This window comes from Chiroxiphia lanceolata, chromosome 3 (assembly GCF_009829145.1).
Source record: "Chiroxiphia lanceolata isolate bChiLan1 chromosome 3, bChiLan1.pri, whole genome shotgun sequence".
Taxonomy (NCBI): Eukaryota; Metazoa; Chordata; class Aves; order Passeriformes; family Pipridae; genus Chiroxiphia; species Chiroxiphia lanceolata.
The window spans coordinates 57,452,210-57,479,306 of record NC_045639.1 but is presented as its reverse complement, the minus strand read 5'-3'; the positions used below and the strand labels follow the sequence as shown (position 1 = coordinate 57,479,306).

The window sequence follows — 27,097 nt, the reverse complement described above, 5'->3', positions numbered from 1 at the left end:
CAAGCAACAGGAAAATATTGTCATATTTTTTCAAAACGTCACAGGTACTTTCATACATTTCAAAATTAATTGTGGCCAGAAAATATTAGATGGGAAGCAGGCCTTTAGCTGGAGCAGCACATCCTGCACACTCATCTCATGTCCGCAAATGATGCCTTCAGTTCCCACAGCTCCACCATCTTCCAGGGACTGGGGGATCTCCACAGCTTTGCTGCGTGTTTTGGTCTCCCATCTGCTCAGGTGTCCCCATGTCTCCATGTCCATGCTTTCCAATGGCAGAGGCTGGGTGCTGCCTGCCCATGTCAGGACAGGGCTGGGTGTGACCAGACGCCAGCCCAGGCATCAGGGCAGTGCCCGTGGTCAGTACAGCTGCTGTCGTGCAGTGAGAGTGCTGTCACACTGACAGCTAAAAAGAGTTTCCTTGTGGGCAGATTCTTCTTCCCAGTTCCTCTACTAGCCATTTTTTGCCTCCCCCTTGCTTGTCACAGCCTTCTCCTGCCTGCTTGGCCAGCAGCTGGCCTGCCTGCCTGCTGCATTTCATCTTCCCCTCTGCAAACATGCACATTGCTCCGTGACCATGCATCATCCCAGTCTGCTTCAAATGCCTGGCTTTCCAGCATACAATTCATGCTGGCCTACCCCAGGTGCTCTGGGGACCCCACAGCATTTCACGGTGGTTGCCCATCTCTGCTACCTCTCAGCGCTTCTCTCCCTCCTTAAGGTGTGGCATCAAGAGTGAAGTGTTTGCTTTTGTTCTAGGAGGTTATTTGAGGCTGTCTGCTGCATAATTAAGAAATATTTCCACCAAGTGATTAGCAGCCTACTCAGCTGGGAGTATCTTTTATTCACCCTGTGCTTGGGAGCACACCCAGGCTTTTGCTTTGTGCTGAGCTATTTGCACTTTTCCCCTGAAGTTCTTTTCAGTGGAAAAGGCTGAAGATGTACTCATCTTCTGGGAAGGTCCCAGGAACAGTTGGCCCCAGGTGAGCTACATCCACCCCCTCCCCCCACATGGGACAGAGAGAAGGGGCTCTACCTGAGCTGGGTAAGGCAGGGCTGGCCCTTGCACCGTCTGGCTGCAGTGTCAGACTGTCTGTGTTTCAGAGAATATGATGTGAGTGCGCAATTTCACCTTGCCTCTTGCTAGCCAGAACCACCACACTGCAGCCTTGCTGGCACAAGATGAGGTTTTCCTTGTAATCATAAAAAAAGCATGGGACAATTCTACCTCAATGGGCAATGAAAAAAAATTTCTAGACTTCCAAGAGAAATAATCTAGTCATCTATAATCCTCTACAGACATGTATACCTACCTCTTCTGAGGCATCGTCTTCCCAGAGGCATGCAGGTGCTCTCTCTCTCTCTTCACTCAGACCGACAGGCAGTGTGCTTGCACATGCCCCATGGAGCCAGCAGCCCACATGTGTCCTTCAAGAGCTGCTGTGCTCTACTTATGGGATCAAGGCTAAAAATGGCTCAAGAGCTTGGGAGAATTATTCTCTGAAGAACCACTTCCTGCCGTTTAACTATGCTTTTATTTTTGCCCTTTTTTTTTTCTTTTTTGGCTTAAGAAGTAACATAGCCACTATTTGTAAATGTTTCCTCCCTCTTCAATAATTTTCTCCCTGTCTTTCCAGTAACTGTTGAAGACAGAGGAAAACACCACAGGCTTCAGTAGCAGTCATGCATTATAGAGTTCCACAAAATATTCAAATATCACAGCAAGGAGCAAGATATAGCAATGTGGGCTACAGCTTACTCTTCAGAGCTTTGTCAGAGATTTGACTCGTGTTTCTCTCTAAAAGCAGAAAAGATGCACTTTATATGAATCATATAAACAACCCATACTTGCCTGAGCACTTCATTTATGGACTGCATTGTAGTCAGCTTGAAGGAGGCAGTCAGTCAGTGACAGTTTTCCCAGTCAGAGATGTCACTTCGAGGTTCTCAGATTCAAACCCATCACTCTGAGGGCTGGGTTACTAGCACAGCAGAGGAAGACATGTTTACCCAAGCATCCTCATTCATTGATTAGAATTGCAAAAGTGGAAGATCAGAGAGGAACCTCTTTTCTTCTTAAACTTCATGCAAATTTCAATGTTGAGACTGAAAGTTACCCAAACAGCTATTAATACTGTTACTGTACTCACAAGCCAGGCAAGATGCTGCCCGTCAAGACACCTCAGTTCTTCCATAAAAGCCCTAGAAAATCCCATTGCCACACACTACTTCTCTACCTGCATTTTTTACAACTTGACATCCTTTTCTGAGGAAGGTGTCATCTTCACCGTCTCAGAGAAAACCATACAGAACTGGCATGGCTTTACTTGCAGTTTGAAACCTTCTATTGCCATCCCTTAAAATCTGAGTGCAAGAAGTAAGCCTATGCCTGGGTTAACACCCCAAGCTTTCCAACAAATCTTCCTCTTCACTTCAGACTTTGATTGTTGGTGGAACAGTATGATATCAAAGATAGAAAATGCTTGAACCTACAGATACAGAGCAGCCAGGGGTATTGTGTGGGGTTGAATAAGGGAAAGTACTTGACCTCGTGGTGCCCTTAGTTCCAGATGAGAAGTCCTGAGCCTTTTGAATCAGTATCTGACAACTTATTTTTTTGTCAGTGTTCATCCTTGAGATTATGTGTCATATTTTTAACAAAATAACAATAACTTCATATAAACATTTGCTGACAGGCATCAATGACAGCTGCTAAAAGAATGCAGAACAAACGTGTGAGGACCGTGGTACCACTGCTGCAGCACATTTAACATGCAGTACTTTCAGCCACATAGAGAAAGAAGGAAAAGGTGAACGAAGTATTCATTGTATGGAGAAAACAAGCACTGGAGTTCAGTTTCCACTGAACCTAACATTTAGGTTAATCCTTTCTAGAGGTCTATCTCTGTGAATAAGATAATTTTGTGAGTTTGGGAGAACGTGTGGCAGTTCTTGAGTCTTCCACAATTTTCCTGTATAAATTTAACCTTTCAATGCTTCAGTCTTTGGGTTGTTTTTTTTAATAGCATTCCTAGTAACACTGCTCTGCATAACATTTTCATACACTAGATCAGGTGTTTGAGATATTCTATATAAATGAATATTATATATACATACCTAATCCTATCTCAGTGCTGGTGCAGCATCATCTCTTGAAGGTACAATGTATCTGTAAGCAAAGGTGATGGACAGAGCAAGGCTCATAGCTGACAAGCTCTAAAGAGAGGCTCATAATCACAACTCACTTTCTATTTGGCATCACAGTGGGCAGTTTCATCAAGGACTGACTAAACAGGAATGCAAGATTAGCTTTAAGATCTGTTAAGAAATCCATCATTTCCCCATTTTAGAAGGCTGAAACCATGTGTTTTTTCCAAATTTACATCAGTCCTGGTCCTGTTATTAGAAACAACAAACAGAACTCAGAATAATTACCAGCAATTGAGAGAAATGGAGAAAAAGTTAATAAATAAATCATCACTCAGTATAAGAAAAGTCTCTAGAGTATGCTTGCGCAACTCTTTATTTGCATACTTTGAAATTTATACTAATTTCTATTGGCATGACAGTAATAAAAAATGTTTAAAAGTGTTTTGCACAATTTTAATTAAATTTTGTTAATTGGTAGTTACCACTTTCACATGATATACCCTGGAGAAAGAGCCTTCCTTTTACTAAAAGACTAAGATGAAGGTAAAATGTTGATTAAACCACTTCAGCCTCATATAAATCGCATCTCAGACACTTTCAGCTGACCACAGTAGTTTTATTTTTAATATTGTGGCTAATAATCTAAATTCAAATCTCACTGCTGGAACTGGAAAAAAGTGTAGAAAGAACACTATCCTTTTCAGCTGAGAATTTGCAAGATGATTGTCATAGTCAATGTCCTAGTTAGAACAGCTGGGACCAGTTCATCATTGTATGGGTGTATTCTATACAAAACTGTGTATTCTATAGCCTTCCATACCATTTCCCAGAAACTGTTATCAATAGAGCATTTACACCCTCTGCCCTGAGCAGCCTGACTCCTCAGGCTATAAACTAGGTGTTAAGAGGCCTGCAAGATAGGAGGGTGCCTCCTGTCCTCACACCCTTTGTGGAACTCCCCGCCCTGAGGGAAGTACTGGGCATTCCTGACTGAACTGGAGGATATATAATCTTGGAGTCTTGGAACTTTTTTAACCACTCGCGGGATCCAGAGGAAGACTGCAGACCACCACTCTCAACCAGACTGCAACCACCACTCGACTGGACTGCAACTACCACTTTTCAACCGGACTGCAACCACCAACCTCAACCGGACTGCAACCACCACTCTTGACCGGATTGCAACAGCACTGTCAGCAAAAGGTTTTCCCCTCTCCTTTTACTTTGGACTCAGGGGGCCCAACGAACACCACTCTGTTCATGCCCCAGGGTTCTGGGTTATACATTTGGGTTTTGTGGGTTAAAACCAATTGTTTGTCTGTATAATCGTACTTATTGTATTATTTTATTAAATTGTTATTCTGACTTATAATCTCTCTTTTGAGTTGGGTTCATTTCCCCTGCCAGTTTACCTTTGAACCAGCACAGTCAACAAGCTACACCTTGTGGGTAGGTTATTTCAGTAGCTACTGCCTGACCTGTCTGCCATTCTCCATCACTGTTTCTTCTTAACTGCAGCAGTGCATATCGGAATCCCCATGAGTGACAGTAACCAGGAAGTCAGCCTTGCTGGGCAGAAAAATTTTTGGTGCCACAGTATTCTTCCAGAAAACCCCAGTGGTTAACCCAGGGCTTTATTGAGTGCTTACATTTCACTGTTTTATGTAAAGAAATAGGAATCTATTTAAAAGATTTTATCAGACACAGATACAGAAGCAAAGCTTTCCTATCACTGGGCACTCATTATAATGCTTGGCAACTGGGACACAGCATTGCTTCAGCTCAGGCAGAACTGCCTTGAACTTTGGCTCCTCTCTTAAGATGAACCCAAAAATTTCACATTTTAAATGTGCAAAAAACTGTTAAAGCCTTTCTATTAAAAACATAATAATAATTACTCTTCTTTTTCTAATCTATGTAGAAATTAAAAAGCTGGTTTACAAGGAAAAAAAAAATCCTTAAAACAGGTAATTTAGTTGCCTGGCCAGAAATGCTTTTTAAAAGAATTTGATTTCTAAATGGTAACAGAAACAAGCCAATGTTTAATACACAATGTTTCTTACTCTATGAGTGTTATACTTCCTTTATGGAATGGATCAACGTTTTCAAATATGGCAGACTAAAGCTAAGTATGTATATCCATGCATACGTCACCTCTGAGAATGCAAAATCAGCATTTCTTTCCCTCGAAGAAGATGACTGCACTTATGTAAAAGAGTAAAAATGGATGTTACAGGGCATAGAAATCCTCATTGGCTAAGACATTGGCACCTCTGCTTTCACACACACACAGAGTAGACATGAGGAGCCAGAGAAGCACTTAAAAGAGAGGAGTGTATTTTCTGTTAGTTCTTGACAAATGAAATGGCAGACGAGAAGAGTTTCAGAGGATGGTAGATGGCAGCACTTTGCTGCAGTCAAGTAACATATTGGAGGTTTTATCCTCACTCTGCTGTCCAGGGACATTGTGTTATTATTATGCCTGGAGTGCGTTAGAGTTGAACAGGACCGTCGTAATTTATGACCTGGTCTGGGAAGCATGACCTGGCAGTCACCACCTGACAGTCACCTCCTCTGCCCTGGGGTGCTGTGTCTCTTGCTGTGCTTGGGATTGGCTCAAAGCAGTGTGGACATTCTGCCAAGCCACTGGGAACTATTGAAATAACTCACCTATAGGCAGCTCACCTATACAGTAGGCACACAATTTCATTTTCATCAGTCTTAACTTTCTACCTGCCTGATTGACTGAAATCATTGCATCATTTCAAGTTTTGTTGCAGATATTTTATTTTCTTGCTAAGTATGGACAACATAACTGGATTAAAGTTTTACTTTCCAGGTTGCAGTGGCCAGAGATCTCTTGCTACTGACTTCCACTGTAAGCCTAACTGACCACAGCAATAACTTTGCTGTTGACAGAACTATTTTGTTTCGTGTCTCCAAGAACAAAAGCTTGCTGCGAATCTCTAAGCGTGAGTCATAGGTATGCTCTTGAGAAGCGAAGTTTTTGGAAGCACTCCTAAGATATTTTAACCTTGATTTGGCATGAGGTGAGAAAAGCCATGGTCAATTTTGGGGAAGAAGTGTTTCAACAGCAAGGCAGACATGGCCAGTGAAATAATACTGCATTCCCAGATTTCACAGGAGCTAGTATGGATGCACCAGCTACATCCACATTGCAGGCCTTTCCCTCTTTGCCTCAGTGTCCACTTGAGGTCTGGTCTCAAATAATACCCAGTGTACAAATTGCTTTGGTAGCTTTGACAAGACCCCTCCATCACACTAATGAACTCCATAATGTCTTTATTAGATGTATCCTGTGAGTCTTCAAGGCTGCTCAGACAAGTGGCCTTACCCACAGCTGCCTTTTCTGTCACTGTAGCATACAAAACTGAGGAATACGGAGCAAAGAAACAGCCAGATCTACAGAGCTTCTATACATCAGGCTGGCCTGACGTTTTACGACTAGGGCTGTGAATTTAGGATTAGAGATAGCAAAAGATGCAAGCCAGTCACCCCTTGATACATGGCAGATTGGTAAAGCTGACAATGAACAACATGGGATTACTGAGATAAAATAGAAAAAATTTTTTTGTTTACTTATGTCCACAGAAGTGCAATAGAAAAACATGGACAACCATCTTTGACCTAGGATTCAGGACACAAGTCTAGCTTTAGCACTGCAGAGCCATGATTAAAAAGTATTCTTGGTCACTGTCTGCTAAAGCATACAGGCAGGGGATCCCACGAGAGACAAAAAAAGGCACCTCTTAGCTATCAGCTAATCAATGGGGCCTCTCTAACAGACGCCACATCCAACAGCTCCCTTGCTCTGTTGGCAATGATGGATGGACACCCCATCAACTCAGGACCATCACCAGCAAGTAATGGTCAGCCAGCGGCTGCAGGGAACCTTCCCATTGGCCTGGACCACGCTTCCTACAAGCTCCACAGCTAGCTTCTGGTGGCACGATGCTTGGAGCTCCGGCTCTGTGTGCCATGACTTTGCCAGGCTTTCATAAGAGCCCAGGGTTGGCAGATTAGCATTTCTGCACACCCACTCAGAGGCATTGAAGAAAGTCCAGATGTGCCCAGGCTGTTCCTATGGCAGTAGAAATGCCAGAAGTGCCCTTTCCAGCGCACCCAAGGGCAGGCCCTTCAAAACTGATAATTGAAAGAATGCTCAAAGCCAAGCAGACACACTAGGTATTTCTTTTCCATGATTTCTAGTGGGAGGAGAGACTGAGGAGGAGATAAAAATGAGGGAGAAGCAGCAGAGGTCAGAGAAAGGAGGAAGAGATGCTCCATGTGGGAGCCCATGCAGCTGGCCAGTAGCCCATGAGGGACCCACATTGGAGCAGATGACTATTCCTGAAGGACTTCAGATTGTAGAAAGCCCATATCAAAGCAGATTTTTCCTAACAGCAACTGCAGTTCATGGGCAATTCACAGTGGAGCAGAGAAAGTGTGAGGAGGAAGGACTGGCAGAGAGAAATCACTGTATACTCACCACATCCGCCCATGCCACCCTGTACCACTTGGAGTGGGTAGAAGAGTCTGGATTGAAGGAATTGGGTTGAACCTGGAAAAGTGGGGAGGAAGAGTGTTGCTTTAATGTTCTTCTTTTCCCAAATCTATTTCAATTGGCAATAAATTACACTGATTTCCCCCAAGGAGCCTGTGTTGCCCATAACAGCAATTGGCAAGCAATGTTTCTGTCTTTATCCTGGCCTATGATCTTTCTCATCCTCTTTTCTCCCTGTGTCTTACAGGAGAAGTAGGGCAGGGAGGAGGGAGTGAGCTGGGTGGGCATTTGGCTGTTAACCACCATAGCTTTCTTTTGGCATCCAAGGACTTCTCCTTTGTGGGAAGTGGCAGAGGTGTCCTACTTTTGCCTTACCCTTCCTCTGCCACCCAGAAGTATGGCTGGCACAGCCATCGACTGACCAGTGCTCCATATCTGGGACTTCTAGCGGCATCTCGGACTGAGCCAGGGGTGTCTCCCCATGGTCCTGACAGAAAATATCATCCTTGGCCTCTGTTAGAATTAGGCTCTGTCTAGCACTAGAGGACAGCTCAGGACCTACATGTTCAGGATCCATGCTGACCAAGCTGTCCTGCTCAAGTTGGTTTTGTGAAGAGCTATGACAAAACTCTGCATGGCACTGCACCCTACATTCCTCCTTATCTGGGGTAGTAGCCCAACTACTAATACACAGAATAACCAAGATTGCTAACATAGCCAATAACCTTATCAGGGTAGGTTGTCGTGCCTCTTTGGCCTGTCCACATAAATTTGACCATGAAAAGGCTAATTGAATTTATAAAAATAATACTGCATCTGTAATACAGATTATAGCAGAAAAAGGAGGTATGTGCAGCCTTTTGTTACTGAATACAGCCATCTAGTGGTTAATTTTTGTTTAGTTTTCAAAAGAGAACAGTGCTGACAAGAGATCAAGAGAACAAGGGTGCACAAGTAAGAAAATTCCCTTCCTCCTTGTACATCACGTAGAATTACCCTTGAGGTCTTGGCCTTCTTGGCTACTTGGCCATCTCAACTTGTTGCTATTGGTAGGTTTTCTAAAAAGGAGCCATAGTAAGGTCTGAGCACTGAGCACTCAGCACTACTAGATGGGGTAATACCTGAAAGAAATGGCAACAGTTCTATTGCTCCTTGCATTAATTCAGTGTTTATGTGATTACATATCTATAAAAATCCCATACCTTAAACAAACACTTAACATCTTGGTGTACTTTTTATCCTTTCCTTTTACACATAACTAGGACATTTCCTAAATAAGATATTTTGTTACTTATTTTCTAAAAAAAATCCCAGGCTATTTTAGCATTTCCATTACCATTTCAGAGAAATGCTGATTCAGGAGTCTTAAAGAAATGCATGAAAACAGAAATAAAAAAGAACACAAGTATACAACAGTTTTATTTCATATCACTTGCTTCACACATCCTAAACAGGCTGTGTGGGAATACTTACAATGTAGATAATAGCCAAATGAAATAATAAAAAGAAATTGTAGTAGAAACTGCAGAAATGTCTAACAGTAATCTAATTCATATCACCAGCTGAATACTAGAAAAGCTTGCTGGTAGGTCTGAGTAGAAGCTTCTAATTCCTGTTAAATTACTATCACAAGGTAATAAAATTCAGCTATTTTTCCACAACTTACCACTTTCCCTTCCAAGAGGATGTCAGCTGGTCCCTGTTGTGGGACAGGTACCAACCACACACACCAATCACTCTCCCCTGCACTCAGGAAACATTCATCCATGCACCATGCAGAGGATGGAAACACGGGAAACAGGTTTATTGCAGCAAGAGAAAAGAGAAGGAAGTTTTGATCACTTAGGCCCATCCATAGGTCCCCCAGTTAGACGCTTGCCTATGTGCTGTATGAGCTATTTAGGGGCCCCATATAGCTGTAGCTATGTGTGAAAGGAGGCAAGACTCCCAGCTATGTCTCTTAATGCTGTTTGCTTCAAGCAGGAACATGCATTACAGCCAATAAAGTGTCAATAATAAAATTAAACAGTATAACCTTTAGCATCTATGTTTGTATTCTCATACCAATGGAGTTTGCTCTACTTTGTGTGGCAATCTGTCTACAGAAACAAATCAGCATTTTAATATAAAATGCATTCAAATGAGTCAAATCCTTTTTTAGCAGGTGACAGCCACATCATGAAGGCAAGTGGAGCAGAGAAAGTGTGAGGAGGTACATGTTATTAACATAGGAGAACTGGAATCACATCAGCACTTTATTTCACTGTTAGTTGCTTTGACTGTGACTGAGAGTAAATACTATTCCTGCAGTGGGCTGGACCTCCTGAGCTCCCCGTTTGAGCTCACACACTCACAGACCAGGCATGTTTCTGCCCCCCATAACCTCACAGCCCAGGGATTCAGCTGCCTGCAAGCCAAGGCCCAGGTTTGCAAGGCAAGATTGCATGACCTTGGTGCAACTTTAGTGAGGAGCTGTGGGGTAAATAAGCTGTGGGGGATACTGAAGCTAAAGTTGTACCACATAAGAGAAGTAAAAGCAAAGATAGGAGTAAAGGTGTTCAGGCAAGATTAACTCCTAACAAGAAGACTCAAGTGACAAGTGGCAATTTGAAGCAGTATAAACCCCTAAGAAATAAAGTAGAGAGTCAAAATGGCTCAATAAGACCAAAAATCAGCCTGTTCCAAGGTCTAATGGAGGCTGCTACATCCCCTTGACACTGAGAGTTGCCAGGCCAACAGGGACACGTCACAAGTCTGCATCTCAAAATACAGTCCAGTAGCACATTAGCCCCAGCAATTTTCTGTGTATTTTAGTCACTAGATTATCACTGTATACTCATAAATTCATGCATAATCTGCTTACAAAACTTCTAGGCAAAATAGATGACTAAGAAAAAGCAAACCAGTGAAGAGATAGTTACAAATCATACTGAGCTGAGAACATCCTACCATCCTACTAGGAATGTAATATTGATACAGCATGATCTTTGCATCAGGATTTCCAGTAAGAAGGAAGGGTTCAGGGCCTTCCTGATGAACATTCTTTTATTTTTGTGCTATTTGGTGTCACTGAGCTTTGGACTATTATAGGGCTGGCTGGGAGCTGACCCCACAGATGTGTGTGTGTGTGTGTATGTGTGCTCAGCACCTGAAAAAAGATATGCCTCAAAGCTGCAGGAGGGGTCATAGCCCACCGCTCCTCTGAGGACAAGGTTCAGCTGCAGTGGGCTTGTTGGGTTTTCTTCGATCAGGTGGAACTCTTCCCATGCAGCCAGCCTACGACATCTTCCTCGTCTTAGGCAGAGGTCACCAATCCATCTGCCTGTCCCCATCTGGGGAAGACCTAGATTTAAATCCAAGGTGTTTCTGGGAGCCTGTCCCAGGTTTCATATGAGTGGTGTGTCGCAATCAGAAAAGGCAGTTTCCAAGCTGCGTGAGGCAAGAAGGCAACCCAAGGTGTTGCCTGGCTGCTGCTAATTCCTTCTTTTAGGCAGATGAGGAAGGTGAAGCTGGGCTTGCCGGCAGTCGCTCAGGAGCCCTGTGGATGCTAGAAGGAGGGCGGCTCCGCCCACGCCCATCGTGCCGCAGGCGAGGGAGCTGCTTGCCCCCGGCCACAGGACCTGCCGGTCGGCTCTACAGCAAGAGCCTCCCGGCCGGTCCCCTCGTGCCGTTTAACACCTCACAGAGGAGCGAAAAACTCTGCCCGCTCCCCTACGGCCGTGGGAAAGCCCCAGCCCGGGACGAGTTCTCAAAGGCCGATTGCCCAAAGCGGAAAGGTATCTGTCAGCCTTTGTTCTGCCTTTCCCTTGCATCTCAGACTCGCCCGCCCGGCGAGGCCCGGCCCTGCCCCGCCCTGTCCATCCCTGCCCCGCCCTGCCCATCCCTGCCCCGCCCTGCGGGTCTCGGGGAGCGCCGGGCCCGGCGCCGGTGCCGGTTCCGCTCCGCCCCCGCGGCTCCTGTGCCGCCGGGCGCCGCCAGGGGGCGCGCGGGATTGGGAGACAGTCCCTGTGGGAAGAGGCGGGGAATCCCGGCGGGCGTGCAGCAGCACCCCGGGAAGCAGTTTCACTGTGCAGTGAGTGCCTGTAGTAAATCATAGAATCATAGAATAGATTGGGTTGGAAAAGACCTCCAAGATCATCAAGTCCAACCCCTGATCCAACTCCAGTTACTATATCATGGCACTAAGGGCCACGTCCAATCTCTTTTTAAAAACCTCCAGGGATGGTGAATCCACCACCTCTCTGGGCTTCGTCCTCGTGGCAGAGATACGCAGACACCGTCCCTCTCCTCCTCCCCTCCCTTCTTCCCTCTCGCTCTCCTCCTCTCCCTCTCCTTCTCCTCTACTTCTTTCCCGGGGCCACTGCAGCATTTTCTCACAAGCCTTTCCCAAGCCAGCCCTCCTTTCTGCACTGCAGCTCTCTTGTGTCTGAAAGTAAAGGTTTGCTGACTGTCATGACACTGGCTAAAGGAAACAGTCAGACTCTTGTTGGTCTTGGGGCAGGACAAAATTTGCCATCTCTACATTATGGCGTGGTTTAGTCTCAAAGACACCTAGTCAGCTCAGGCATTTAGGAGTAATTTCTTCATTGAAAGGGTAGTCAAGCATTGGAACCAGCTACACAGGGAAGTGCTGCAGTTACTGTCTCTGGAAGTGTTCAAAATATGGGTAGATGTGGTGCTTAGAGATGTGGTGCTTGAGTGGTGGACTTGTCAGTGTTGGGTTAATGGTTGTACTCAATGATCTTAGAGGTTTTTTCCAACCTTAATGACACTGTGATTTTCTAATTTTTCTGTGCAGTTACTCCTAATTTTTTTAGTCCCTGGGATCTCGCTCTTTTAAAAGAAGCACCGTGTCTTTATCACCTAAAAAGAAGCAGGCATGAAATAACATAATTCGAGAGGTACCTTGCAGGCTTGATGTTCAACAACGCCAAGTGCAAGGTCCCGCACATGGCTCAGGGCAATCTCAAGCACAAGTACATGATGGGGGAAGAATGAACTGAGAGCAGCCCTAAGGAGGATGTGGGGGTGTGGGAGGATGAAAAGCTTGATGTGACCTGGCAACATGCGCTTGCAGCCCAGAAAGCCAACCACAGCAAAAGCAGCATGGCCAGCAGGTCGAGGGAGGTGATTCTGCCCCTTTACTCTGCTCTCATGAGACCCCACCTGGAGTACTGCATCCAGCTCTGGGATCCCCAACATAAGAAGGGCATGGACCTGTTGGAGTGAGTTCAGACAAGGGCCACAAAGATGATCAGAGGGCTGAAGCCCCTTTCCTATGACGACAGGGGGAGAGAGTTAGTTGTTCAGCCTGGAGAAGAAAGAGAAGGCTCTGGAGAGACCTTGTAGCAGCTATCCAGTACCTAAAGGGGACCTACAAGAGAGCTGGAGAGAGACTTTTTACAAGGGCCTGTAGTGACAGGACAAGGGGGAATGGCTTCAAACTGAAAGAGGGTAGGTTTAGATTAGATATAAGGAAGAAATTCTTTACTGTGAGGGTGATGAGGCACTGGCACAGGTTGTCTAGAGAAGTTGTGGATGCCCCATCCCTGGAAGTGTTGAAGGCCTGGTTGGATGGGGCTCTGAGCAACCTGGTGTGGTGGAAGGTGTCCCTACCTATGATGGGGGGGTTGGAACTGGATGATCATTCAGATCCCTTCCAACCTACACCATTCTATGTTTCTATGATCTCACACCAAAAAAGCATGTCATTTTGCATGGCAAATCTCCCCATGGTGTCAGTCAGAATTCAGTAATTCAGGAAAAGGTGAAAGTGGCACTTGCTGCAATCTGTGACACCTTCAAAGAGCAGCTCACTACCTGAGTGCCTTGCTGTGATGGGCTTGCCAGTATCACATAAGTTCACAACCTTTCAGTATATTTATACCTGCAATTTGCTCATAAATATTCTTTGAGCTTTTGCATGAGAAATAACGTCGAGGACTCTAAGCTGGGAGCCTGAAGTAATTATTTCTCTAACAAACAGAATCATTAGAATTGTCTGGCAAGGACACTGTCCTAAAGTAGACAAAGCCTTGCATGGGAAAAGTAATTCAAATTAATTTGGTGAATGACTGATTTAACCGTATTAGGGATAAAACTACATATTATCATGTAAGCCCTTAGGGTCACCATTTTAAGGCAAAGGAAATAATATAGTTTTTTTGCCAAATTCCACTCTGGATGGCTTCATCCAGTCTACTGGAATTTCCCCTGTGGGTTCAACCACTGTTGTTGCTGCTAATGCAACATACAGGTACCTTCCTACTTCTACCACTGCTGTGGTATGCTGTAGATCAGCTCCTTTATTACAACCTAGGCAGTGTGGAAAAGTAACAAAAAATATTCTTGTACAAAAGGGTGATACTGAATTCTCTTTGAAAGAAAGCTGCTATTGCAAATACATTTCTCTAAGTTTTTTCCCAAAGCGATGTGCAGGTACAAAATTAATCCCCAGTGCCAAATCCAGGCTACCCTGTTCCTTTCCTGAGTCTAGTCTAACTCCAGAGTTAGGGCCCTGGAGTGTAGCTGACAGAAAAGTGAGATGAGGAAACAGTATTTCAGTGCGGAGTTGCAACTCTTTGTATTAATCCCTTTGATCCTGTTGTCCTTCCTGGATGGGGCGAGGCAGTGTGCTGTGAGTATGGCTCCAACAAAAGGAGGCAGAGACTAATCTCAAGTCATTGAGCCACTTTACCTTTTCTTCAGCATGTGAACGTGCCTAACAAATTTGAGGAGATGTCAGCTTCCACCAAGGATAAAATCATGGGTAATTCCCTCAGTGCAGAGAAGCTTAGGAGTTGGAAATGAGGAGCTGGAGACCTGTACATGATTTCTGCTTTCTGTGCATGTGGGAAGGCAGGATGGGCAGATTGAAAGGTGCTTTCTGGCTGAAACCACTCCGATTTGGGTGGAGCAGGCTTCACACAGCTCCAGCTGGCAGTTTCACTCTGTCACTAGGCCAAGAGAAGCAAATTAAACTGCCTGGAGTTGCTACGATTAGATATTAATCTCTGCCTTGATTATTATTAACTCCTTTAATGCCACACTGCCTACCAAAACCTATATCTACTGCCATAAACATGGGTCTCTAACAGCTTACTGCCGCTCCTGCAAGCACACAAGCAGGGACTCTTCTTCCCAAGTCAATGGCTTTTGTTGTGGATTTGTCAGAAATGGTACCATCTCCTCACCCCAGGATTAGCACAGAGCTGTCTGGGGCAGAGCAGCAGCTGGAAAAGACACCTGCTCCAGGAGAAAGGATGCATCCAATAGAGATGGAGATCTCCATCATGGTTCTTAAAGTGCTTTCAGAATAAAGACGGTGCCTGCCAGTGCCTGCCAGTGTTTGTTCACGCTTCTTTTGTGCCTTCAGGAGGCCTGAAGCTGATTCCCCAAGCAGCAGATAATCAAAATGGGGCTATAATATAGTTAAGCTTTTCAGTAACTGGAGAGGAGGCAGAATGTACCTATACAAGCTAAATTTATATGGTTAGACATGATTAATGTTGTTCTTGCATTGTTGGGAAAGGAATCACTTAGGTAACTACTTTATCCCTAACTCAGAGGGCATGACATGTCAAGTGATTTTGTTCGTTATTCTGACGTCTATAATTTCACAATCTTTCAGTATGCTTATGCCTGCAGTTTACTCATAAATATTCTCCTCTCACTCTTTAATATTGGGTAGAAGGATGGAGATCTTGAAAAGACAGGTGATGAACGGTGCATTTTCAGAATGAAGTGCACATGTTCGGATCAGCAAACCCCTGTTTAGCTGCTCTCTATTCCTGAAGGTTTCTAAATACAACAAGTGCCTTGTTTTCTGACTGATTCCAACAGGTAGAGTAGTCACAAGGGCTAGGGGGCCTGAGGTTCAGCTGTCTCCCATAATACATGGCTATAGCCCCTTCTCTCACATTGAGTCTCACGACTTCACATCCCACCAATCTGCAGAGGTAGCACAGTTCTGCAGCACAGTGATCAAGATGCTCATGTGGCAGAGAAGGGAGAAAACCAGGGAACTGGATTATAGCCACCTCTGTCCATGAGCATGAACATAGGCACATAATCACGACTATACACCAGTTCTTAAATGTATAACCAGCACTTTGAGAAAACGCAGGTTTTCCCAAGCTTTTCCCTTGAGTACGCCATGCTAATCTCTGAGATCAGGACAGTGATCCCTTCCATCTCTTGCTTTGCTGTTTTACTTACCTTTTTTTCTTCCTCGGTGTCCGTGCCTCAGAAGGGAGTGTAAATGCCACCTGGCAGAGAGATGCAGTGTTTAAAGCCATCCCCTCCTCCTTGTCCTATCACTACATACCCATGTAAATAGTTGCTCTCTCTCTTTTCTGTAAGCTTCCTTTAAATACTGGAAGGCCACAATGAGTTCTCCCCAGAGCCCTTTCTCCAGGCTGAATGACTCCAGCTCTCTCAGCTTTTCCTCTGCTCCAGCCCTGTGATCACCTTCATGGCCTTCCCCTGGACCTGCTCCAACAGGTCCATGTCCTTTTTATGCGAAGAACTCCAGACCTGGACGCAGTACTCCAGGCAGGGTCTCACAAGAGCAGACTAGAGGAGCAGAATCACCTCCCTTGACCTGCTGGTCACACTTCTTTCGATGTAGCCCAGGATGCAGTTGGCTTTCTGGGCTGTGAGTGAGCACTGTTGGCTCATGTCTAAATTGAGACTGCCCCAGGTGCAGCACCTTGGACTTGTTGGACTTCATGAGGTTTGCATGAGCCCACTTCTCAAGCTTGTCCAGGTTCCCTTCGATGGCATCCTTTCCTTCTGTTGTGTTAAATGCACTGCTCAGCTTACCTGCAAACTCCTTGAGGGTGCAGAGGATCTTTAAGGGCCCTTCCAAGCCAAACCACTCTATGATTCTATGATTTTTACTTCTGTTATTTCACCGTAGTAACACTGAACTACCTTAACCACGTTTCTTCCTTTGAAAATTAGTGCAGACAGCACTCCTGTTTGAGCATGATGCCCTGCCAGCACCTAATGCCATCCTGTTCATTAGCAGCACCAGTCTGACTCCATCACTATTTGTGTGTTTGTACCCTTACAGGTCACACTCCTCATCCACGCACATGCAGCATGTTCTGCATCAGCAAGTTTGAAAATTGAATCTTCCCTTCTCTAATTTGCTGAATAAAAGTGGACTGTTGAATGGCTTCACCTACCCCCAAGAGCTTAATAGCTATAAATGTGTCAACAGTGTCATTGTACTGTGACATAAAAAAGGGATACAATGCTCTCATCTGTTGAAAATGTGTGAACCTTGTAAACAATGCAGATACATGCCCGCCAAGTGGGACATGATGACATCTCTTGGCCAGGCCATTAAATGATTCACTGTCAACGACTTGAAACCAGAATTGAGCAATTGAGCTTTGATTTCAGTCAGAGGGTCTAGCACTTTTGAGCAGAATCCTACACTGGAAAATGTCTCAGAGAGTATATGGATGAGGAGGTTTTTTTAACATTTCTCTGTCTAAATGGTTGATGTATTACAGCTCTGTATGTGTGGTCTGCTTCTGGGCTGAATCACAGGAGGTTTTGCTATGTGCTTGAGTGTGGATAGCATGAGACCAAATGTAGACATATTACTCACAGTAGCTCTGTTTTCAGGTTTTAGACCTCTGGGGACTTCCAACCTTCTTGCTCACCATGTTCACATTCAAAAAACCCTCAGTTCATGGGATCTGCAACTTGGGAATGGACAGCAAAATCCATCTGCTACCATGGGAGGCAGAGAAGCCAATGCTGTCACTACAATATTTTCTCTATCCCTTCCTATATAGGGGAAGAAATTATTTTGTTTACATACAAGGAATCAATTATGTGTTATAGAACAACGAAACTGAACTGTTTGCCAAATTTATTCTCAAACTTCAAACTCATTAGACCATCTGCACTAATGTTTACAGCTCTTTCTTCCAATAACCAGCACACCTTTATAGTCACAAGGTTTATTTAATCAGCCCTGTCTGCTGAGGAAACAAACTGAGAGCAGATGCTTATAGTTTGCCAGATAATCCCTGTCAGGGATTACAGCCTCCTTATTACAAAAAATAACTCTCTAGAGATGAAATAAAAACAGGTCAATGTAGCCACTAATAATAAAGAAAGCTAAGGTTAGCTTTCCAAGTCAAACAACTGAGAAAAATATAACTTCAGAAGTCAACCAGCCACCACATCAAAAACTAAGTTGTGGTCCTCAACAGAGTTTTACATGAGATGACTCACCAATCAATTTTAGAGTTGTTATAGCCTTACATAACAAATTATTATTTGTCCTACATAATAACTAACTTTTTACTTGCAAAATGCTGTTACAAGAGTGAAGTCCTCCCTCCTTGCCACAGATACAGAAGGGCTCAAGCTGCTCTCATGGTTTGAAAAAGCAAATCAAGATGTAAAAAAACCTGAGCAAAATGCCCAAAGCAGATCATTGATACCTCAACATTTACTTTAGAAGCTACTATTCTGGCTGTTGTATTCAATCTAGAAAGCAGACTGCCTCTTCCAAAGCAGTTTCAAAAGGATAAGATCTTTGAGATTCTTGTGAGATATTTTTAAGAGAGCCATTGAAAGTCCTAACACTTTTCTACCTGGAAGCTAAACTTGCCTCATACAATAGGATTAATAAATATGAATCCTTTGTGACTTCTGATTAAGACCCACACCCATCCACAACTAATTATTACTTACTTGGATTTGTTTAGGATAAACTTCAAAGAACTCCAGGGCATGATAAGCCTGCAGCTGAACTGGTGACAATCTTCCTGGAAAAAGTGCTCCTAAACACTATCTTTTGACTATTTTGTGCCATAAAACAAAAATCTCCAGAAAGTGGAATAGGTCTGCTGGTACTGTAATATAGGTGCAGAAGGTTTTCTTATAAGCCTGTTTAATAACAACTTTGCACCTGAAGATTGTTTTTACCGATATCAGGTGATACCTGTGCCATTAAGTAGCCTTCATGAATGCTGCAGTTAATTCTTTCTCTTCTGCGCACTGTCCCCTACTTATTGTAATACACAGGGCAGGGGGGACTGAGGGGGTGTTTGATTTGGGGTTTTTTTGTGAGGTGAATGGAAAACTCCATCCATATGACTGGTTAAACTCAGTGGGGCGTAAAGCAAAGAACAAAAGTCAAGAGCTCCTGTGCTGTGACTGTGGCTGCAAGTTTAACTTCAGTTACATTATGGAGCTGTGACTGCAGAAGGCAGGAGCACTTCATCTCTGGAGAGGGAGATTTTAATGAACCATTGAGCTGCCAACCATAAAATATAGTCGGAAGGGATTTTACAATTCCCCTTCTCTGGAAAGAGGCTTACAAGAAGCTTCAGGGGCCAAAAATGCAGAAACATTTACATGCTAACCCACAGGAGTTAGCACTGCTGTACTTCCTGGCAGCATGGTTGAAGTAAGTTTCCTTGGCCCAGCTGCTGGGGAGCAGTGTAGAGATGGCTCTGCTGGAACCTAGTTATGTCACCAGCTCTCAGGGATACAAGCCTAGAGATCCAAGTGGGAAGGCTTCACCCCGCTGAGTTGAACCTATAGATCTCTTAGAGAAAATATTCATTCTAGTCTTATGGCTTATGACTTCAGGACAAGTTTTCCCAGTAAAGCCACTGAAACCAAATCTTTTGAGTTCTTGCTTTGTTTTACAGGCCTTCTGTGCCCGAGGTCTGCTGGAGGCTAATGACTGAGCCCATTCCCTGCAGAACAAGTGGAGAGTCATCCCTCCTTCCTGGCAGTCCCTGGTCCTCAGAGGGTCACCCCCAGCTTGTTTCAGGAGAGGAGAGCCTTGGCCTATGGATGCTTCTCTGGGTCAAGAGGTATCAGCAAAGCATTGGGTCATAAGGCCAGGATTTGTATGAGAGCTCAGTCTCAAGCTGATTACAACTTAGCAGTATGGAAAAAAAGTTGTGACGTCTGAGCACCATTTTCTTCCCACCTTAAAATTATCCAGGGATTAGAACAAGCAAAGAGGGTTTGCTTGGGCTTTGGTTTTTTTCTCCTATTAATTCTTCAGAAGAGTAAGGATTTAAAAAGTTGAAAAAGTGATCTCACTGTTCTGACAGGTAAACTATAAAGGCTGAGTTTGGTACTACTGACATTTTACTCATTAAAAAATATTTTTGGTTGTGTCATGCAGGAGGCAAGACTGTAGTGGCAAGTCCCTTACAGCCTTGAAATATGAAATCACTAAATACATGAAAATTAGACCTCTCTTGGATGGTGCTCAGGCTGGGCTCTCCTCCTCAGAGGAGGAGAGCAAGAGCAGATGATTTTCCTCAAAATCTGCTGGCTATATTGACTGTCAAAGGAGACTGCACTGCAAATGTCTAAATTTTTATCTCAAATCCATGTCAAAGGTGTGTTCTTAACTTTCCATTTTTTTTCATGTTTCCTCACACTTATTTCACATGAAATACACACAACTGACAGTTGTGGTAGAAGACACAATCCCCCCTTCATTTACCAACAGCTACAGCATAAGAAGCAACAATGAGATCTTCCCCAACGCTGATTTAGTAGTCCTTTCCAACTCCGGATTTAAGTAAGGAGAAAGACTGCTTCAGCTCAGTCAAGTCCTTCCTCCTGATGGTACCGATCAATTAATTCCATTTGTATTTTTGGGACTTGTAGAAAACAATTTTAATTTTGGTTCTCTGCTTCAAATGAGAATTTTTCTTAGAGTAATATCCCAAAAATGAATCCCCAAACCAAATACAGATCTGTGGTACTCAACATATGACTTAGAATATTAATATAGACAAATGGTCTTGGCTTTGCTTAGTTAGTTTGGGTTGTCCATTATGTGTACTGATAAAGTCAGAAGATCCTGAGCTCTTGTAGATATCTTACATGTCAACTTGAAAATATTTTGACCATTTATGTGCTGTTGTATCTTTATTTTTCCCTGGGGTGCAATGGATTTTTCCTTTGAAACCAGAGAAAGCAGTAATGAAGAATGAGCTGCACATGTGGGCTACAGAGAATTGCTTTATATTGTTACTTTATAGGAGTGTTTCTAAAGGAGATCTGTGGGACTCTGAAGGAAGCAGATGAAGAATTAAGAGTAGTTTGGAAAAGAATACTCGCATCCACATAATCCTAAAGAAGGGCTTACTAAAGACCTTGATGAAAACATGGTTGGGCCCAGCTAGAGAAGCTTTCAGAAGCTCACTGTATTGCAAAGATATAGGTTCTCTTCAGGATCCAGTGACTGCAGAAAAAGTGATTCTCGGCTACTTTTTTCTTTCACAGCTTTCTTTCTGTTAACATCACAATTGCAAAAGCATTTTCTAATTCATATCACTGTTAATCAACAGAGCTAATTAATATAAATCAGAGGAAATTAAAGACTTGGTGGAAAAAAGTTTGAAATATTCCAACTGACTGTGTCTGAAACAAGGTAGGGAGCACTAACACAAGTCACTCTGCAGGCAGATCAGTGAGGTATAACCTGTGGCAGTAGGCAATGACAACTAATAAAGGGAGTAATAAGAAATTTAATTGTAAGGAGATCCGTCACGTTTGAAAGACTGTCAGAGCCATTGCCAGGTTCTGGGAAAGCAAGAGTTCAAGCTGCATCTCATTTTCATGATGCAAAATTGATGTTTCTAATATTAGCAAATGAGAAGGCCTTAGAATAAGACAGCTTCTGATGTGAACAGAAATCCTTATGGTTCAAGCAAGCTCAATTTAGAACAGGGATTTCTAAATGTCTGAGCTCAAACTCAGTCAAGGTTGATTTATGTTTAAAAATTAACAACAAAACTAGTGGTTTGAGATAAGCCTAGTTGTTACCTGGTGTAAACGACAAGTTTTCAATTGGTTACTTTTACATTCCCACCTGGAGGCTCCCTGATGAAGAGGTTTGCCACAGCTCACATACAACCTAAACCAAATTTATCACTCTTTGCACAGCCTCTCATTATAGATTTACATACATATTCACTCCAACCCTTCATTTCATGCGTTTGTTTGCTTGCTTGTTTATTTATGAGACTTACCAAGTTGTATTATTAAGACAGGCCCACAATTCATTATTTCTTGGTTTATTAGCAGGGAATAGGAAAATTTGCATAATGCTTACTATAGAATATTAAACTCTCATAAATCTGTTAAAAGAAAAACTGATTACAAGAACCCATTCCTTAAGTCTACATATGTTTCTAAAATTGGTACTAAATTTCAAAGCTTCAAACTCTGCCAGAAGCCCTAAAATCCATTAAAGACACTTCTTCCAAAAGCTGTTTCCTGTATCCTGTTAGTCTTTCTATTCACCTTCACACACATACACAAAATATAACTTGGTTTCTGGTCACTACCAGGCTGCCTGGCACCTCTGGCTGTGAAGCCAGGGATTTTTCCTGTGAATAGACTGCTGTTTGTTGCACCGGCTAATCTCTGACCTGGACAGTGACAACGTTTGTGTTTTCCTGGCTTTGTGCAAGATTTATTAGATTTCCTTGTTCAGTGCTTTCTCCAAGCCAAACCCTGCTGAGCCTGAGCAACACCCTCATGATTCATCCTCCCCCTCTGTGCAACAGCAACATGTTGCTCAGTTACGAGAACAAACCAGCATCTGCAACACGGCATCTTCCAAGACAGCCAAGATAATCACTGCTGTACCATAAGCTGGGAGGGGAATAACAACTCCAGCACTGCTAATGCCACAATGATGGTTATTCTGGTGTCCTTGGGGCACTGGAGTAAAAGCTGTACCAGCACCTTTGCTGCTGATCACAGAGGGGTAGGCTTCAACCTCTCTAACCTACAAAGCTTGAACTTTTAACCAGATCTGGAAAAAAAGTGTTGCTGGTTTCTGCTAGAACATATACAACTCCCAAACAGTTTGCAGGCTGCTCACAATCAGCCAGAAAAGTTGAAATATTGAAAACATTCTTAGTATGTTGATATACTTCTAGTGAAGATATTTTGTGCTGTCACAATTGCTCTCTCTCTAAAACATGGGAAAGGACACAAAGGGCAGTATTGCTTCACCTGCTTCAATCACCACCACATCTGATGTAGCAAATTGGGATGTGAGAACACAGAGTACTAAGAGGAAGGAAAGCAGCAGCTTCCTTTCTTTTCAGATCAGGGTGTTGGTAGTGTTGCCTTGGATGTTGCATTTGAGGAGTGTCTGTGTTGGCATCCTGAGGAACAATAGGCTCAGGTTCTTTGCTAGCTTTAGAAATCGGTAACAGTTAAATTCAAAAACATCCACAGTTTCAGTGTACCTCTCAAATATTAATCTTTTTAACAATTCTACTAGAGGTTGTCATCCCTATTTTGCATAGAAACAGATGTTCTGAGGAAGTAAGTGGCACTGGAGGATTACAGCACTCTCTTACTGCACTCACTGGATTATTGGATGTGCTTTTCTGTCCATCCCTAGTATCCACACGTGTAGGCAAAACTGAGGTTCCCACTCAATGAAACAACAGCTAAGATCAATCCCCTGTAGGTCCCCTTTATTCCTAAACCCTCACCACAACAAACTGCTGAAAGATGATGACTTTCCTGAAGCAAATTATAACATTGAAAGTCCAGTTTGCACATGCAGCTCGCTAAAATCTTTTCTTGCAGTACACCCTCATGGATCACTAGCTGCAGCGGTAACAAGATGCAATTGAAAAATAATATGAAGAGCAATCCCTTGCAGTACTTGAAATACTGGTATTTCATATCAGGATTAGCTGCCATTTCAAACTCTTCTTGAGCTGCTTCCTCAGTGACATGTTTTTCTTAAAAAAGACTCTCAGTATGGCCTCCTCAACACCACTTGCTCCTTCTGTGGTTCACCTACTGACCTGAGTACTAACAGTCACTCTGCATTTCCTGGGGGAAAAAAAAGGAAAAAGAAAAAAGTAGCTCCTTATCCTTTCTCTCACTCCTGTGTGGTTTCAGGGTTTTCCTCACTAGGATACTTAGGGAAAGTTGTCTTTGGAAGGACAAGTTGTTCTGAGTTTCTACTATCAGAAGACTTCAGTTGTAACCAGACAAGAGTGGATAAAAATGTGGGTTAATAATAACTCATTGAACTGGAATGCAGACTCTTGTCATGAGCATGTGCATTTGTCCTTTGCTCCCACCTCGTCCTTGATGACTGAAAGAATTCCAATTAGTGCAGCTACTGATCACTCAGTCAACTTTTTAGGCCAGGGTAGCTTGAAAAACCTTTAACATTAAAGTTCCTGAACAGCTATGAGCAAAAACTTTGTCTTACGTGAGGTATGGCTCCTTGTTTGTGCTGCTATAAAAGCTCTTACTAAATCAGTAACATTTCAACATAAATCATTTGCTAATTATACAATTAATAGTCTTCCCTTTGCTTGTAATCTGTCTTGTACTACACAGGGAGCAAAGGAAATGTCAGGGATGCCACCCTGGACTGAAGAAGAAGCCAATACTTTACAACACATCAGCAATAGCAACCTCGTTGGTCATAAACTGGTTGTGTTACAACACCTCCCATTCTGAAGAAAGAGGCAGACACAGAGGCAGCTTAGTCTCTGGATCCACTGGTGTGTCCCCTACAGGTTTGTCTCAAGATTTTTCCTCATATAGATCTAAGTGTGCCAGGTGTTTCATGGCTCGAGGTGAGCAGCTTAGCCAGTGTTGGGGGGTCAGTCTGAACATGGCTTTGCTTTAAGGCAGCGTCTGACCCAGCCAAAGAGGCTGAAGTGACAGAACTTGAAGTTTAGTACTCACTCTTCAAATGGACAGGACATTCACAATGCCCTCCAGGATGGACATTTCTTCTACCTTCTAATTTCATTACATCTAACTTCAAGAACATTTCTCCACAGTTATTCACATTTCTTTTTGCCTGTGCAGAAGTTCCTTAATGAAAAGTAAGTGTCCTGGTTATTCACCAGAATCAAAACTTTCATAAAACTCATCCCTGAAAATTCAATTTATTGACAGTGGTCAATGAAGAAATTTCTTTTCCACAATTTATGTTTTAATATTTTTATATTTCCACTTGTTGTGAGATAGATTTAAAATATCTACAGGAAAAGTTATTTAGAAACATAAACTAAGGATTTACTAAAGTTATTTTCATAAGTCTTTTTGTTTTGATAAGATTCGAAATTTCATCTCATTAAGCACTGCTTTTTTTGTTCTACAAGAATAAAAAGAATATCAAAATTAAGTGCCTAAGTCTGTAAATGAAGTGTTACAGTCTTATTTTGTCCAAATCTGCTTTTTTTCCAGTGGGAAAGGTTTATATATGAATTTTTTTCCTATTTTCATTTTTAACAGCCACACAGGCTCTTATCAGCTGCAAAAACAAACAAGAAAACTGCAATGTCTTGAAACAGAAACAGGATGGTAAAGGGTTCAGTATAAGCCTATAAATCTCTAATTATATAAATTATATTTGTAACTAATAATACATTCTGCTAGTCACAGATGATGGAACAAAGACTGGTTAAAGTTTAAAGGAAACTATTATACAGATGAAGAGAAAAACATCCTTTTAGCCTCCTATTGGAGATATTAAATTATTATCATTATGATGAGCAAAGTTGTTGCTTTGAATGACCCTCATGAGGTTATGGTCTTTCCTTAATTTAAACGCACATGAAAAGAATGGACGCTGTAGAGTTGTGAAACCTTCCTCCTTCTGTCGGTGAATGAGGAGGAGAGAATGTCAGAGGATATAATCTGTGTGTTGGGTAAGTGATGTTTCCTTCATGGTTGGAACCTACTGACCAAGTAACATGACCCATGAGGGGAGGACTACCTGTTCAGATGTGGTAAAACAGTGGGTTTTTAGCAGTTACCTTCACCTTTCTTCCTCAGTAAAGGAGGTGCTGCTGGCTTCCATCACAAGTCTAATATCCTGGTTTCCTCTGTGCCATTTGGCATTCAGAGCAGCTTAGTGATCATTTAAAGCCACCAGGAAATTTCTATTGACAAACTTTTGGAGATGAAACTGTAGGTCTTACACATTCTGAATTTGAATCGGAAGTTACCAACACTTGAAAAATATATATATAAACCTGCAGTAGTTTATGAAAGCTACGAAACTGTTCACAAAACTGAAGTGAAAAAATATTTTAAAATACTATTAGTTGTACTGTTTTGATGTTCCACCTTTCAAAAGATCATGAGATTACTGAACAACATTGGTTTCTCAGTGTGGTGTCTGGGTCATCTAGGATAAGGTAGGGATGAACGCAGGAGTTCTACAGAGGAGACACTAATACCTAGATACAATTAGGGAAGCAAACTAGTGAAAGAACATCCCTTGCTGATGTGTCTAGCCTAGCATTTCACTTTAGACAGGTCACAGTTGGTTGACAACAGAAATAGCATGGAGACTGAAGCATTACAGAGTTTTTCTGCTGCCTTGCTGCTTTGCTGTCTCATCTCAGTTTCTCCTCTCCTTCCACTCCCACCACATCTCCATTCCACTCGCCATCCATTTTTCCTTTTGGCTTTGAATACACCAGTGAATTTACAAGAGAAAATTAATTAAGTGACAAAGCCGAGGAGGTGCTGGTTTTGGCATAAAATAATTTCTCCAGGTTGCCTCCTGCTACTGATCTACAATAGAATGGTCCTTCCTGGCCTCCTCCTCCTGTTTGCAGGATGTTTGCAATCTCTGTTGGGAAGGGTACAATGGTTAATTGGAAATTAGGGCAAGAGGGCGGAGGCTCCTAAAACATAATTATAAAGCACCATGCTCTGTCCCAGCACTGCCATGGGAAAGCAGCTTGTAAATTTAATTTCAATGCTGTAGTGGCTTCTCTGCCAACTGTCTCGCTGCCCTCAAGCAATTGCAGAGGAGCTGCTCCCCAGCACCAACTGTTGGATGACTGTGCCTCCTGTCTCCTTGCCAAGGAGGTTTGGAGCAGCCCAGCCCTAGCCTGAGGGGCATTTTCTGCCCAAGAACTGATACTGAATGTCTCATCGCCGGCGCCTCAGCCCAGGGTTTTCTGCCGATTCAGCTCCTTAGGACTGCACAGTGTATTTCCTAATCTGTTGTGACAGTAGAAATATACTGGTGCCCCAAAGCTGGAACACAGCCTTTCTGTTGCCCAGATCAACTGAATCATGCTGAGCTTAATTTCATGTGAGTAGATGTTCTAGATGCCTGCTATTTGCATGTATACAGTACTTTTTCAGTCCCAAAGCCTGACGGCAATTGCTATTTGAGGAGTATTAATTCATATCTTTTTCCTTGCAAGAGATGGACTGTAGCCCTACTTACCATCGCCATGGGAGACGAAGGAAGCATGATGATAAAGCTCTTGAGACAGACACAAGCACTCCCTTTTTGAACAGCCCCTGCATGTTAGTTCATTTTTTTTTAATTTGCTAGGCCAGCCTACATCTTTATTTTATTAACACAGATGAAATGGAGCTCCCTAACAC

General features: G+C 43.0%; 1 long non-coding RNA gene across 1 annotated transcript; it reads right to left on the bottom strand.

The window, feature by feature from the left end:
• Positions 1 to 1,342: 1,342 nt before the first annotated feature.
• On the bottom strand, positions 1,343 to 7,730 carry LOC116784972. The gene is made up of 3 exons (XR_004356326.1): positions 7,661 to 7,730; positions 3,118 to 3,169; positions 1,343 to 1,465 (listed from the first exon to the last, which is right to left on the bottom strand). It is a non-coding gene; the product is annotated as an uncharacterized LOC116784972 (long non-coding RNA).
• Between the last annotated feature and the right edge of the window lie 19,367 nt (positions 7,731 to 27,097).